At 45.9% G+C, this 14,735-nt stretch overlaps 1 protein-coding gene across 28 annotated transcripts in view; it reads left to right on the top strand.

Annotated features, from left to right (window-relative positions):
- Window positions 1-14,735, top strand: part of ATXN1 (ataxin 1) — a 451,593-nt gene that overhangs the window by 224,207 nt on the left and 212,651 nt on the right. For 23 of the 28 annotated variants that reach the window (XM_051832601.3, XM_089333314.1, XM_089333289.1 and 20 more), the window contains one exon: window positions 10,101-10,165. The exons of 2 other annotated variants lie outside the window; for them this stretch is intronic. The gene's annotated coding sequence lies outside the window, so the exon portion shown is untranslated. Of the gene's footprint in view, window positions 1-10,100; window positions 10,246-14,463; window positions 14,645-14,735 lie in introns of all 28 variants that reach the window. 3 more of the 28 variants (XM_089333297.1, XM_089333312.1, XM_051832592.3) reach the window with 2 other exon arrangements.

The following is a 14,735-nucleotide window of genomic DNA, read 5'->3' as shown; positions in this document are numbered from 1 at the left end:
TAGTACAAATCTTATATGTAGAGTTCACTCTGAATTGTAGGGGTATATACTTTTTAGTCCAAATGATTTCTAGATGTACCATCTCTCAAGTTTTAGCTGATTTCCTGAAATGCTTAAACCAGATTGCAATTCCTCGGCTGCTTCCCATAAACCAAGCCTCTCAAGAGTGATGGGCTTAAACCTGCCTGAAATATGTTGGTTCAAACACATCGCATGAAAAGCTCTCTTTTAGGGCCAAATAACCACAAAGGTTTTCTTCATCATCCTCTTCTTATCATCATCTTCATCATTGTCATCATCATCTTAATTGCAGTAAGATATACATAACATAAAATGTACTGTTTTTACCATTTTTAAGTGTACTGTGGCATTGAAACATTCCCATTGTAATGCGACAACTACCACTGTCTATCTCTAGCCCCAAACTGAAATCCGTACCTGTTCAACAGTAACTCGTCATTGCCCTTCCCCCAGACCTCACAACCAGCATCCCACTTCTGTCTGTATGAATTTGACTACTCCAAATACCTCCTGCAGTATTTGATCATATGGTATTTGTCTTTCTTGTGACTGGCTTATTTCACTTAACATAAACCTGAATGTACTATGCTTATTTCACTTAACATAAACCTGAAGTTTTATCCAGGTCCTAACGTGTAAGAATTTCCTTTCTCTTGAAGGCTGAATAGTCGTCCATTGCCTATGTGTATGTATGTATCTACATATACATATACACATATGCACACATACATGTATATTTTTGCTTATCCATTCATCTCTCAGTGGACACTTGGGTTGCTTCTACCTTTTGGTTATTTTGAACATTACTGCTATGAACCTAGATGTACAAATAGCAGTTTGGGTTCCTGTTTTCAATTCTTTCGTGTCTATACCCAGAAATGGAATTGCTGAATCATATGGTAATATTTTAATTTTTTCAGGAACAGTCATGGTATTTTCCATAGTAGCTGTACCATTTAACATTTCCACCAGTAGTGCACACATTTTCCAGTTTCTCCAGCACCCCTTATTTTCTAGAGTTTTGGTTCTTTTTCTTGGGTGCTTGGTTTTTATAGAAGTCATCCTAGTGGGTGTGAAATGGTATTTCATTGAGGCCTTGATTTGCATTTTCCTAATGATTAGTGATGTTGAGCATCTAGTCATGTGCTTATTGGCCAGTTGTATATATTCTTTATAGATCAATGCCAATTCCTTTGCCCATCTGGTTGATTGTTTTGTTGTTGCGCCAGGGTTTTCTTGCTTGCCTGGATAGTAAGTACACTGCTTCCTGAGGCTGCTGAGCAGTTGTCTGGGATCCTGTGGGGCAGCCTGTTGAAGAGTACACAGTGGCTTGCCACGCTGGGAAACTCCACATGGCACTCTTGGATGTGTCCTTGACTGCTTGTGGTGGAGGAACATTGAGGGTGGACCCTGCCCCACTAAGCCACTGACTGCTTTTGGTGAGATATTGTCATCTGACTTTTACTAAATAAAAATACCTATTTGGGAAAAGAAGGAAGCTGAAATTTCATCTTATAATTCCCCAAGAAGATATTATAGACCAAGGGTTGATTCACTGGACCATGACCACTCCTATGTTTGTAAAGAAAGTTTTTTTTTTTTTTTTTTTTTAAGATTTATTTATTTTAAAGAGTTAGAGAAAGGGAAGAGGCAGAAAGAGAAATCTTGCATCTGCTGGGCTACTCCCCAGGTGACTGCATGGGCCGGGGCTGGGGCAGGCTGGAATCAGGAGCTGGGAGCTTTTTCTAGGTATTCCACATGAGTGGCAGGGGTCCAAATACTTGGGCCATCTTCCACTGCTTTTCTTAGGCCATATGGGATGCCAGAGTTACCTACTATGCCACCATGCTGGCTCCTGTAAATAAAGTTTTATTAAGACATTGACAGCCCCATTTGTGTAGTATTGTCCACAGCTGCTTTTGTGCTACACAGGAAGATTGAGTAGTTGCTGCTACAGAGATTGTCTGGCACATAAAGCCAAATGCGCATGTTGTATGGCCCTTTACAGTAAAAGGCTTGCCAGCTTCTAGCTGTTTAGACATTTAAGAGATACCATTTTAAAAACCATTTACATAATGTAGTGATGTTGTCTGCTGTTGACTCTAGGCTTGATCACTTTGAAAGCCATGAGGCTCATCCAGATACGAGATGCTGTGCTTTGAAGAATTTACTGAACTCCAGCTTTGTGTCCAGAGCGGGGTCCTTAAGCCTTTGTTGCTTGATTGATGTGAGAGCTTTTGCGTCCTTAGCATCATGATGCCGGCAGAGGTGATGGGAACCTTTCCAGCTCTCATAACCCTTTTGAAAGTCACAGAACTGAACTTCTGCCTTTTCCCTGTGGGATTTCCTATCTTAGCTAAACTTTGGTGAAGTAACTGTGGTCTCTGCCTGCACTGGGAGAAGTTAGAGGAAAGGGACATGCCATCGCGTGCAGCAAGAAGACTTGCTGCCTTTCACCCTAAACACGACACCCTGCTCCTCTTCCCTGACCTCTGGGGGATTCCCAATTGTGGCATTGTGAGACAGTGGCTTGCTGATTGTGTCACACCTTCTGTCCAGGCCCTTGACCATTCATATAATAAGCTTATGTTAGTTGCTAGAAGAATTGTTCAGCTCTATGGAACTGTTCTTGAAGAGTTTAGGTGGTGTGTTTTGGCAATTGGAGAGTATTAAACATTGACTTTTGAAGATTATGTAGGAGGGGTTGGGTAAGAAACCATTTAAAATGCTACCTTTTCACATTGGAGTACCTGAATTCCCAGCCAATGTGGCCATTTGGGGAGTGAAGCAGCATATGGGAGCTATTTGAAACATAAAAATTGTATACGATATACTTTGAGATCACTGAAAACCCTGTGCAAACACATATCCACAGACAGACACCCAGGAAATCATAAAGCCAGGTTGCCATCTACCTATAGAAGTTTTCTTCCATAAAATGGTGGGGTGGTCATTTTGTACAGTCCAGATAGGAGCCCAACAGTGGGTTGACCTAGTGAATGGTCTTTTGTGGCAGATATGGCATTTATCTGAAGGCAAAATGGTTCTTATCCCCTTCCATAGAAACTCACTGCCCCAGTGGCATTAGTTGGTGAAGTGGAAGACATTGGAAGTCATAGTATGGGTGCATCACAAATTGTCTCCCTTCGTTTTTACTTTTTGAAGAGGAAAGTTGACCTCCTTTTTTTTCTGGAGTATAATAGTCAGTATTTCTTTTCTAGAATTTGGCTCTTCAATCTGTAATGATTTAAATTACTTTCCTTGACAACTACTGCCAGCGTAGTATTTCCCCCTTAAATTTTAAACTTTAATGTTGAGAAAAGAGTTCTGGGCCGGCGCCGCGGCTCACTAGGCTAATCCTCTGCCTGCAACGCTGGCACACCGGGTTCTAGTCCCGGTCAGGGCGCCAGATTCTGTCCCGGTTGCCCCTCTTCCAGGCCAGCTCTCTGCTGTGGCCCGGGAGTGCAGTGGAGGATGGCCCAGGTCCTTGGGCCCTGCACCCCATGGGAGACCAGGAGAAGCACCTGGCTCCTGGCTTCGGATCAGCGCGGTGCACCGGCTGCAGCGCGCTGCACCAGCCATTGAAGGGTGAACCAATGGTAAAGGAAGACCTTTCTCTCTGTCTCTCTCTTTCTCTCTCTCAATGTCCACTCTGCCTATCAAAAAAAAAAAAAAAAAAAAAAAAAAAAAAAAAAAAGAGAGAGAGAGAGAGAAAAGAGTTCTGGTAAGAGTCTGTTTGCAAATGATTTTCTTTAGCCAATATGATGAGAGCAATGTTTCCTTAGTTTTATACTTGTATGTTTTTGTTTATTAAGGTTAGACATCTACTATCTCTTATGGTATATATTTACAATCATGTTTTTCATTTTTAATAAGTTTTGGGATTCAAATATTGCCCTTTGAAATTTTAGTGACTTCTTCAACTTGGGGGCTGCCCATGAACTTGGTTAGCATGTCCCATCAGAGTTCACTCATTTCAGCATATTTTGACTGCCTACTATAGGTGACAGACACTGGGTAATGTATTGGAAATACACAGATAAATTATACAAAAATCAGAGCTGGGTCACAGAGTAGGGGAGATGACTACCCACAGAAATGAACCAAGGGGTATTAATAATGCTCCTGGTAGTGTTATGCACAGCAAATGATGGTAAGAATAGGGGAATTCATGAACTCGCTTAACTCTGAACTCAGTTTAAATCGAGTTACAATGTAGATAAATGTAACAGATGAGAAAAACATGAATAACATTTGTCTGCTCTGTGGTATCAAATAGAAAAGTTAAATGTAATAAAATTCCTCTCTTCTAGCTCAGGGCCCTCCAGCAAGGCCGGTGCGCTTGCCCCATTATTATTCTTGCGCATTCTTTGTGTTTGGGTGATCAACATTGCCTTTTAGGTCAGATGAGCGTGTGTTCAATCTGCCACGCTTTGATAACTAAAGTAAAATGCTGATGGAGATCATTTAAGATCGTCTCTCTGCTGTTGATTGCATGCTTGTGGCTCATAATCAGAATGATGCAAAGTAATTGTTAGACTGACTTGCCAAGGCTACATTTTGTGTCGTTGCAACTGTCAGCACTTTGGGCCTGCTGTTCTGCCTGAGGAACGCTTGCCTGGCGCCGACTCCACACTGGCTGTCGTGGGTAACTTTTGTTCTAGCATCTTCGCTTGCCACCCCCCAAAAATAACCCAAAAGAAATATCTGCTTGTTTGTTGAAAGCAAGCGTGTGTTGTTTGTGTCTGACAGAGAGCTTCTGTGTTGAGACTTTACTATAAAAACTCACGTTCAGGGTTCCAGGGAGCTCACCTCTTCTCTCTGGGAGACCCTGTAAAATCCAGCTCTTCCTCTCACTGGTTATGGGTTACTGGTTTATTTCTTGACCTTCGTCTTCCTCTCCAGGACAATGGGGCTCCCAAGGACCTGTTTTACAGAGATATTGTCTGGAATAGAGATTGTAGATCAGAATTTTTCAGCACAAATTAACCACTCAATAAATGGTCATAGCTAATATTAAGGAGTTGAAGGCTTACTCAGGATGATAGAACACACTCCAAGGTCAGTAGTCCAAAACTCTAGCCACTGTGGAACATTCGGTAGCAGGTTGTATTTATCAGAGGCACATAATTGGATGAGGATGCTGGCATCTAAACTACAAGCTTTAAGGCAGGTCTTCTATATAGGACATGTGTTATGTGTATGTCTTTAGAGGATGCACAGGTCCCTTTGAAAGGAAATTTAAGAATGTGTCTAATTTAGCTTTGAAAGATATATAGCATATGACACAACCATCTGGTGCTCACTCATGGGGAAAGCAGGACCACAAGATAGGTGGACAAAAACAAAATCTCTGTTCCTATAGGGAGTTCACTGTTCAACTCAGAGATGCCTCACCAGCTCCTGGATTGCACCAACAAGAAAATTGCTCAGCCATGAATGTTTACACCGGGGATTAAGATGCCAGTTAAGATGCCTGCATTCTACATCAGAGTATCTGGCTCCTGGTCCTGGCTCCTGACTCCAGCTCCCTGCTAATGCAGGATGGCTCAAACAGTTGGGTCCCTGCCACCCATATGGGAGACCTGGATTGTATTCCTGGCTCCCAGCTCCAGCCCCAGCCCAGCTCCAGTGAGTCCTTGCAGACATTTGGGGGAGTAAACCAATGGATGGGAGCTCACTCTCTCTCTGTGTCTCTCAATTTTTTTTTAAAGAGAGATTTGTTCAAAGTAGCTCAGTTCATCTCCTATGATAGAGTTAATCTCTGGTGTGAGTTGTCGAAGAGAAATACTCTCTCTGATTCTATCCATTGCCAAAATTTAAAGTCTGTCTTCTCATTTCCTAATGTTGATTCTATTTCAGATGGCCAACGTAGCGCAGTAGAAATCCCTCCTAAGAGAATGACTCCCAGCACAAGTTGTATAAGCTGGACCAAGGATGCAACACATAGGGATTGCTGTTGTAAAGTAGCATGTAAAAGGGCTGCCATCTATCATTTGTTATGCACTCAGATTTCACAAACCAAACTCTGTAAGGGTGCTTCAAAGAGTTCATGGAAATTTGCATTAAAACAAATTTATTTTTGTTATGAAAAAATGTTGAAATCCTGCAGTTTTTTTCTAATGTACATTTTTCCATTAACTTGTTGAAGACCTCTCACATGCAAAGGTCTCATTTTTTTTAACCAAAATATACTTACCAGTTAATTCAGTTTTCCACAAACTCTTGAAGTTCCCACCTAGGAGGAATCCACTGCACACTGTGGAGAGCATGCACTTGCTCCCCAGGCCCCTCCTCCATCATTTTCCTGAAAGGCTGCCTGTCACTCTCACAGGTGTGGCACAGTGTTCTGTGACTCAAACAGAGCCTTTCGTGTATGTTTTACAAGCCCACCATTGCCTTAAGAAGGAAATTAGACCAGAAATATGGCACTACACAGATACATCATGGAGAGTCATGATTCTCTTTTGTCAGGTTTTGAACTTCAGGTCATGGGATTTAATTTCTTTTAAGTTTTGTTTCATTTATTTGAAAGGCAGAGTGTTGGAGAAAGGGAGAGACAGAGATCTCCCACCTGCTGGTTCACTCCCCAAATGACCACAAGGAATGAGGCTGGGTTAGGCTGAAGCCAGGAAGCCACAGCTCCATGTGGGTCTCCCATGTTGGGTGCAGGGGCCCAACTACTTGGGCCATCATCCACTGCTTTCCCATGCTCATTAACAGGGATTTGGATCTGAAGCAGAGCAGCCAAGATTCAAACCAGTGCTTCGGTGTGGGATGCGGGTGTCTTCAGGCAGCAGCTTAACCTGTGGCTACATGATGCAGGTCCCTGTGTGATTTAATTTTTACAGTCCCTGAAGAATCCATGTTTTCATTTGCCTTTCTCTTTGTCAACACAGAGACTACCATGAACAGGTTGAACATACATACTCTTTGTTAAACTTGAGGCTACCATTATTCCTCGTAAGGTGCTGTCCCTTTTCAAAACACTGGATACCAAATATAATTACTGTGTATATTCCCCATGTTGTATGTGTTTGTTCTTCTGGGCTACACCCACTCAAACCAAAACAGTTTTCACTGTTAAGATTTCATACACGTATACACACACACACACACACACACACAGTCTGCCTTTCTTGATCTTAAAGAAAATGCAGAAGATCAAGAACCACATGCTACCACAATGTGCTTTTTTCATTGATGTGGGGGAAGATTTTAGTAGATTTTGTAAATTTAACAAGTACATATTTATTGGTTTAGGTTTTTTTTTTTTCAATGAATACTCCTTTCAAAAAAAGATTTGGGGCCAGCATTGTGGTATAGTGGGTAGAGTTGTTGCCTACAATGGTGGCATCCCATATGCACACCAGTTCATGTCCTGGCTGCTCCACTTTCAATCCAACTCTCTGCTGTTGACCTGGGGAAAGCTGAAGAGGATAGCCCAAGTCCTTGGGCTCCTGCCACCCACATAGGAGACCTGGGTGAAGCTCCTGGCTTTGGCCTGGCCCAACCCCAGCAGTTGAGGCCATCTGGGAAATGAACCAGTGGATGGGAAATCTTTCTGTTTCTCTCTCTCTCTCTCTCTCTCTCTCTCTCTCTCTTTCTTTCTTTCTTTTGAATTCATAAATAAATCTTTTAAAAATTTTATAATCTATTTATTTGAAGGACAGTGACAAAGAGGGGGAAAAAGAGAGAGATCAATCTTCCATCTGCTGATTCACTCCCCAAGTGCGCCAATATCCAGGGTTGTGTCAGGCCAAAGCCAGAGCTAGGAATAATATCCAGGTCTCCTATGTGGGGAGGCAGGGACCCAGGTACTTGAACCATCTTCTGCTGCCCTCCCAGGCACATCAGCAGGGAGCTGGATCTGAAGCAGAGCAGGTGGGACTCAAAGTGGTGCTCTGATGTGGAATGCCAAGATCACGAGTGTTGGCTCAACTTGCCGCACCACAATGCCAGCTCCTCAAGGCAGTGTTCTTGAAGTCCTTAAAAGATGTGACGTAGCTGAATTTCTTGATGATAAGAGTTTTTCAGTATAACAAGTAAAAAACGTATCAGGCAGCCAAACCATGTCTATGCGATCATAGCGTGCTGTAAATCAGTTGCATCTAGGTGTGCATATAAATTCAACTTTATAGGTTTTTGTACAATAGACTCTGTATATTTGGGCACAGGACAGAGCCTGAGGCCAAATTACAGCCCAGAATGTTAACAGTGATTATACAAAGGACTTGATTTGTATTATTTGGATTCTGGGCCCCCCCCCATATCTATATGATCTGTTTGTGTTACAGTAGTTATTTTGTTCTCATTTGTCTCCTGTAATTTTAGGGGCTGGGGAAAAAGAGAATACAGAACAGATCCTCCCGTTCCAATCAATTATGAATTATAAGCCATGTCCATTGGTGTAAAGCCTTTCCTTTCTATGAAGTCTTTTCCACATGTCAAGCACTGCACCATGAACTTGACATTCTAGGAAGCAGGTTTGATGGTTGCAGTTATGCACATGACAGGAGAGAGTTTAAGGAGTTGGAGCTGCATGGCGAGGAGGTGACGGGACTCAGATGCAGCCTATGGCCTCACACTGAAGTCAGCGTTCGTGATGTGTTTCATCCTGCCTGTCGACATCTTGTCTGTCATTAGGATGAGACACTTAATGTGTGTGCGTGGAAGGCAAAATGTTGCTTTACAAATGAGAAGGTGTTCGGAGGTTCTGCCAGCGGGTCCCACTTTCCCCGCCTGCAGGATATTCCTGTGGTGTGTTTGCCTCTCCGGAGGCACGTTGGCTTGGTGCCCCGTGCCCCACCAAGCTGATGGCACCCTCATAGGGTAGCAGGTAGCGCCTGACCCTGGAGGCATGGCCTGGAGATCTTGAGAAACTGCAGCAGGGAGGCTGGCCTTGAGCTAGTGGGACATCCTGAGGAGGTGACATCACCCTGAGGGCCAGCACCATCCACTTCCTGTTGGAAAAGGACGGGAAGGCAGCGGTCCTCTTCCCAGCGGTAGAATGAGCCGCAGAGGCTCTGGGATTGTGCAGAGTCTGCCCGGGGAGCCGCAAAGGCTGGAATAGCCCTGCTTCACAGCTCTGCTAAACCCACAAAGGTCCCTTGTTACACAGTCTGTGGAACAGTTTAAAACCGGAGCCGTGCGTGGAGTTCCTTCTGCGGTGTAGGTTAGGCAGTCTGTTGCTGTCACGCCCTTATCTGCCCCATCCTTTGGGCTTCCTCTGCCCGAGCTTCGCATCAGCTCAGTTCTTTCCCACGCTGGCTGTGGCCAGTTGGTATCTCGGACACTGTGACTTCCTCACACGGTTACTCGGTTGGCTTGATCTGTGGCCTTCCGTGCTTCTCTGTGAACTCTTCGTCCCCATAGGAGCCTTGTTATGCATTGCTGTGGGTAGTGGCTGCTGTTCTGGACAGTGCAAAGTACACACGTGGGTTATTTAAGTTAAGGTGCTTTTATTCACCTCCAGGGTGGACATGCAAGACAGGACTTCCCAGCCACCCCAACATGCAAGGATGTTCCTTGTCCTAAGGAGCACACATTTTATAATTAATAATCACATGTGGCCGGCACCGCGGCTCACTAGGCTAATCCTCTACCTGCGGTGCCGGTACTCCGGGTTCTAGTCCTGGTTGGGGCGCCGGTTCTGTCCCGGTTGCTCCTCTTCCAGTCCAGCTCTCTGCTGTGGCCCAGGAAGGCAGTGGAGGATGGCCCAAGTGCTTGGGCCCTGCACCCACTTGGGAGACCAGGAGGAAGCACCTGCCTCCTGGCTTCGGATCAGCGCAGCGCACCTGCCATAGTGGCCATTTGGGGAGTGAACCAACGGAAGGAAGACCTTTCGGTCTCTCTCTCTCATTGTCTAACTCTGCCTGTCAAAAAAAATAAATAAAATCACATGTGCGATTATTTTCTACCCATGGATTGTTGAAAGCTCTGTTTTACAAATCTGTGTGTGGTCAATCAAACCAGTGTGCATACCCCTCATTCTTAGGTGCTGTTGCCCTATAATCTCCAGGCCTGTATACCTGCCCTGATTTGGAAAATGAATTAATGTGTTTTTTTTTCTCTTCCAGTTTTCCAAAGAGAATAGCCCAAAATTGTCTTGGCGAAAAGAAAACCAACCTGCTGTTTTCGCAGAGTGAGTGACCCTTTCAGCCCTCCACCTGTGTCTTCGCCACGTCGGCATTTGTTCCAATTATTGCGATGCTCCAGGAACAGGTGTCTGCTGGCTGCATCCCGCAGATGTTTTCTTCCGCTTGGAACCAAGCCGTTCTTTCTGCTCTTCCACACTCCCCCTCACTGTGCTTGTTCTTAAGATGGGATGATTTCTCTCGGAGACTTTTTTGCCGTGTCTTTTAGCCATTCCCGTGCTTTGCCTCTTGTGAGTTGTCCGCATCCTTGCTGGTACCTTGTCCAGCTAGCAGAGGGGCCGAGCAAGGAAGTTAAGTTTCTTTTAGTGACTTGTGCACAGTGCCAGGGGAAACCATCTTGTTCCCATTATTGCACTATCTCATGGTAAAGAATAATAGGCTATGAGCCCTAGATGCGATCTCTCGGGCTGCCTGATGATGGCCCAAAGTGCACATGAGCCAGGCGAGGCCCAAAGGGCTTAAAGTCACCTGTTGGGGGCTTTAGCACTGGGATGTGAGAGCAATTGGCCTCACCCTGGGACACAGCTGATTTTTATGCCCAGAGGTTGAGGAAGTGGACAAATCTAGATGGTTCTAAGGTGAGAGTCAGGAGTGAAGCCATGAAGCTGTTGAACTTTGTAGCGGTCATCCCTGGCTTCTACGAAGAGGAGTTGGCAGAGTGGGTGTCCCCAGGAAACTTGTGTTAGAGACTTCCTCTGAGATGGTGTGTATTCCTTTGTGCCCCTTCCAGCCCCCTGCGTTTGCAACGTGGCCATGTGCCAACACTCGTGGCACATCTGGTTTGCAGCCAGAAGCCGCGGTACACTGGCAGCTGTGGGCTGGCAAGATGCAGACCTGCACGCGCCACCTGCACCTGCAGAGTCATAGTTAACAGGCTTCTGGTAGTACAGAACACATTCTTCCAGGAAAATACTTTTTTTGGTTGTTTAAAAAAAAGTGATGTTGACTTTTCCATAAGAGCAGTGTTTCACAGAGAGATGGAGAGGAATGTGAGAACCTGAGTCTCTGCTGGCATTCGCACAGGTGGACTTGCCTGTGGGGCTTTGCAGGAGTCCTGTGCTCGGTCTGGTTCTGAATTGCATACATTTATGTTGGTGAACTAAGTGCACTTATTTGCCAAACACTTCATCTTACCCAAAGATTGGTCTCCATGTGGTGCCGAGAGCCTGTCTATGCCACTTGTCAAATGATTTACTTCTTTTTTATTTTTTTTTAAAGACATTTATTTATTTGAAAGGCAGAGTTACAGAGAGGCAGAGGCAGAGAGAAAGAGGTCTTCCATCCACTGGTTCACTCCCCAAATAGCCTAAAGAGCTAGTGCTGGACTGATCCAAAACCAGGATCCAGGAGCTTCTTCCAGGTCTCCACGTTGGGGTACAGGGACTCAAGGACTTGGGTCATCTTCTGCTTTCCAGGCCATAGCAGAGAGCTGGATCAGAAGTGGAACAGCCAGGACTCAAACCAGTACCCATATGGGATGCCAGCACTGCAGGTGGCAGTTTTACCCACTATGTCACAGCACTGGCCCCATGAATTACTTCTTAACACATGTGGGCTGGACTGGAGTCATTTTTATGGAACTTGGAATATCTCCATATCAGGATGTGGTGGTGATCTGGTGTCTGCCTGTATATTGACCAGAGTTTAAGACATGGGATTCTGATTCACTGAGGGATTACCTGCCTGTTACCCTAGTATTGATCTCCCTGGTCCCCAAATGCCGAGTCTATACTTGGGGGGAACATCCAGCCCACAGGCCGTATAAGGCTCGAGGAATCATTTAGCCTGGTTGTGCCAAGGCAGCCACAGGTGAGATTCAAAGTTCAATAAATCTATAGCCAGCTGATTTTTAGATTGATAATTTTGTGCGGCCCATGAGATGGTGTTATAAGTATCCAAATGGCTCTCGGCAGAAAAAAGTTCCCTGCTCCTGGCACAAATGTGCATTTATGAGAAGTTCAGTGAGTTTGAAGGTCCACATTTTCCCCATCTTATCCGAGAGAAGCCCAAAAGTGCGTCCCCAGGGTGCACTACAATGTAAGTGGGACGTTGCATGCTCTGGGGAATATTAAGGGCTCTGGAGAATCATGAATTCATAAGACAAGAATGTAAGGGACAATTAAGGCGCTTAGGAAAAGGGGAAAAAATACCAAACTCCAGGCCGGCATTGTACTGCTCTTTTAGGGGAAGAAGGAACTGCTGGAGGGGTTCTGAGAACAGAAATGAGAAAGGAGAGAAAGGAAGGTCCCCTGTCTGCAGGCAGACCACCAGAGGCAACTTTGATTTCCTACTGGGGTCCTGAGTGGCTTCATTCCATGACTCTGGAGGCATTAAATTATTACCCAAAATGTCACACACCTTTGCTTTTCCGACTTGGGGGGAGGAGCTTGGCACCCACAGAAGCCGTGGCAGTCAGAGGCGGGTGCCGGCATACATGTCCGTCATATAAAACACGAAGGCTCTGGGTTCTGTGTCACGCATGCAGTGGGGCTGGACCCCGAGAGCTGCGTCGCCTCTGTCTCAGCCCGAGCCTCGCTGCCGTCCACATCATCCCTGTAAGGGAAGCCGGGGAAACGTTTTGCTAGCACTGCTGGAGGCCAAGTGGCAGTGGATGCACTGGTTCCATAGCAACATGTCTGTGCAGCCAGAACAACCCTGATGCCTGTGGCAGCCAGCGCTTCCTGGGCAGGGGAGCACAGACCTGGGTGAAGCCCCTTTGCCTTTCCAGCTGATCCTTCCCTTCCTGGGGCCTGTGATAGTGCTCAGGATGTGGACTTTGTGTTGCTCAGTCTCTGCTGCGGGCACTTGCCTTCTGTCCCATCAAGCTTGCAACTCGATGAGGGAGAGAGCGCAGCCTGTCGTAGATTCTGCCTATGTGAGCAGAGCTGGTCCTGCCTCCCTGGCAGGGTCGGGGTGGAGAGTGTGAGCTTCTCCTCATCCCTGTGCAGAATGGCACAACCAGGGAGGGGGGCATTTCCTGGTCATTGAGGCCAATGCTCTTGGCTGGAAGGTGGGCGGCTACGGGGGGCCGAGAGCTTGTTGTAGGTGCTCCAGAATGAGGCTGCACCCACCAGTGTGCACCACAGTGCCAGGCACAGTAGGGCTGCACAGAGGAATGCCAGACCCGTTTCTGTCCTTTTAGGAGCTTCTTCTGCCAGACATGCAACTTCTAATTGTTGTCTCTCCCCCTAATGGGGAGTTGTGGCTTTACCGCGTCGCTGGTGTTTTCCATCTATAAATCCTTCGAGAAATCATCTTAAGCGCTCTGTTCCCAGCGCTCTGAATTCCTGAAGTGTTTAAAGGAAACCTTTGCCATGCATTGGACTCTCGTCCTGCACCCCTTAATGTCTGTTGCTTTGGGGACATCTGCTGGTTCACTCCCTACATGGTCACAGCAGCCAGGTCTGGACCAGGTCTAAGCCAGCCACCAGAAACTCCAAGTGGCTGTGGGGATTCTCCCATGTAGGTAGCAGGGGGACCAAACACCTGGACCCAGGCTTTCCCAGTCGTATTAGCAGAGAGCTGGATCAGAAGTAAAGCAGCAAGGACTGGAACTGGCACTCGTATGGGATGCCAGTGTTGCAGGCCTTGGCTTAACCTGCTGTGCCACAGCACTGGCCCTGCCCTCTCTGTTATCATAAAAAGAAACCTTGAATGCTGAGAACTGAGCCCTACAGATAGATGGTTCCATGCCATTAATATTTGTTCTTGATAACATTATATTCTCATTGTATCTCTCAAGGAAGTTGGAAGGCAAGTGTGTACATATATTGAAAGTATTTTTTAAATTTCTAAAGAAAAGATCATTTCAAGAGATTCTTCTCTTGTGGTTTTTAAAAAAATGTGGCCATAAAGTCTCAAGGTGAGACTGTCAAGGTATCATGTTTCCCCACCCCCTCTTTGTGGCAACTGGCTGTGAACCCTGGACCTGGGTTCTGTCCCAGTGTTGAAATCCTGGTTTCTGCTCCACCTCCCAGTTCACACTGTCTGTTGAATTTGCCTTTTGGGACCAGACTTTGCAGTCTAGCTGTGCCTTTGGAGCTATTAAGTGGGAGATTTGAAGGAGTTTTCATTAAGGTGACAGGTTTGATAGATGAGGATAGCGATGCCTAATTTAGTTTTGAGGGAGGGAAGGTTTTTTTCCTCTTATATAAACTTTTATCTTAAAAGATTTCTCTTCCCCTCCCAAGTTCTGAGGCAACTGACAAATAAGACAAAACTCAAAAAGCAGGTGGACGCCAAAATGCCTCCCTGAGGAGTTGCACCCCCACCCTGTCTCCTCCAGCTCCCCAGTGTAGTCCTGGTGATCGTGCACCTGCAGGCAGGGGCTGAGTCTTCAAGCCATCGTCTGTGTGGAGAAAGAAGGGAAAGAGAGCAAAATAATCGCCACAGAACAACTCCGTCCAGTGGAGTCCTCTCTACCCCAGGGGAGGCGTGGACCATGTTACCACTTAGCCCCCAGCCAGGTAACTCTGTACACCGGGGGGAAGAAGGTGGCACCAGAGGCCAAGGGGCTTTAAGGAAAGTCTTCCCCAGAGAACACAGCGAGGTGAGCAG

This window comes from Oryctolagus cuniculus, chromosome 5, assembly GCF_051225735.1.
Source record: "Oryctolagus cuniculus isolate XC-2025 breed Fujian yellow rabbit chromosome 5, ASM5122573v1, whole genome shotgun sequence".
NCBI classification, from domain to species: domain Eukaryota; kingdom Metazoa; phylum Chordata; class Mammalia; order Lagomorpha; family Leporidae; genus Oryctolagus; species Oryctolagus cuniculus.
Note: the sequence above shows the minus strand (reverse complement) of the source record. Positions and strands in the feature narration are given on the sequence as shown.